Raw genomic sequence first — 1338 nt, forward strand, 5'->3', positions numbered from 1 at the left:
GCCCCAGTGATTCATCTCTTATATACCACACCTGGTACTCATCAAACATCAAATGCATTTTTTTTAAGTTTTGGGATTTTCAGAACTTTATGGATTTTGGAATTGTGGATAAGAATTTGTAGATATAATCATTAAAAAGTATCCAGCACATACTAAGTATTGGTTATTATTATTGGCATTTCATTTTTAAAATGACAGCTATAACCCACTGAAGGGATTTCATGATGTACTATTAGGTTGTGACCCACACTTTGAGAAAAGCTAACGTAAAAATGTTTATTACCCTAGTCCCTGGTACATACTAGGCTCTCAACACGTTAGAAGGAAAAATTACCATCTTATATTTGCATAATATTTTAAGTTTGCAAAATTCTTTTAAGCACATTGTTGCTATACATCTTCACAGTAACTTTATCAGAAATAATCTAAATGATTTACCTTTCCTCTTTATTTACTTGATAGTTTCATGTCTCATGCTTTTATGGTGAATAGAAGGAAATTTAAATAATGACAATCACCTCTTCCTATGGCATTTATACCTTGACATCTAAAGCACTTTTTAACTTTCCTTTAATTATTTTATGTGAAAGAGAGAATTTCGTTGCACAGATAAACAGAACTAAGAGATCAAACCATATGTCTTAGGTTATAAAATACACCATTTCTGCATAGAATGTGTCCAATAGAATATACAGCTATTTAAAAGTTGTACTTTTAAAGCATATTATTCAGTTCTTAAAATGAGCTAAACACACATTTCTCTAAAGTCACTCTATAATCTTTGTGCTTTCTTTTTTAGTGCTCTTGAAGACATTAAAATAGCTGAAGTAAATGTCAAGGGTTTGTTCGTGAGACTCATTAACTCTTCCCTTGACAAAGAACTGGAGATTGGAGGTCATATTCTCCAGCAAAATGTGAATGGACAAACAGTCTCTTTTTACCGCTTCCATCCGAATATCATAATGCAGGCCAACTGCACAGTAACAGTGAATATGAGATATAAATGCTATGAACTTGAATTTTATAGGAAAAACTTCACCCAGCCAGACTGGCTTAGCACCAGTTTCTTCATCACTCAATCTCTAGGTAAAATGTGATTTCTTGTTGTTACTAGTTGCTTGTCCCACTTTGTCCATCCCTGAATGTAAATTAATACCCATAATTAAATTTCCATGGCTTTCCTCAATTTAGCGTACAATACCTTTGGGGATTTTTAAAGATATACTTATCTGTTTGTGGGGGGAGAGGCAGAGGGAGAGAGAGAGAGAGTCTTTTTTTTTAAAGATTTTATTTATTTATTTGACAGAGAGACAGCCAGTGAGAGAGGGAACACAAGCA

General features: G+C 33.3%; 1 non-coding gene across 1 annotated transcript; it reads left to right on the plus strand.

Moving 5' to 3' along the window:
* On the plus strand, positions 1–986 carry LOC105235127. The gene is made up of 2 exons (XR_004622942.1): positions 1–34; positions 800–986. It is a non-coding gene; the product is annotated as an uncharacterized LOC105235127 (transcript).
* The last annotated feature ends 352 nt before the right edge of the window (positions 987–1338 follow it).

This window comes from Ailuropoda melanoleuca, unplaced genomic scaffold (assembly GCF_002007445.2).
Source record: "Ailuropoda melanoleuca isolate Jingjing unplaced genomic scaffold, ASM200744v2 unplaced-scaffold4361, whole genome shotgun sequence".
In the NCBI taxonomy this organism is placed as follows: Eukaryota; Metazoa; Chordata; class Mammalia; order Carnivora; family Ursidae; genus Ailuropoda; species Ailuropoda melanoleuca.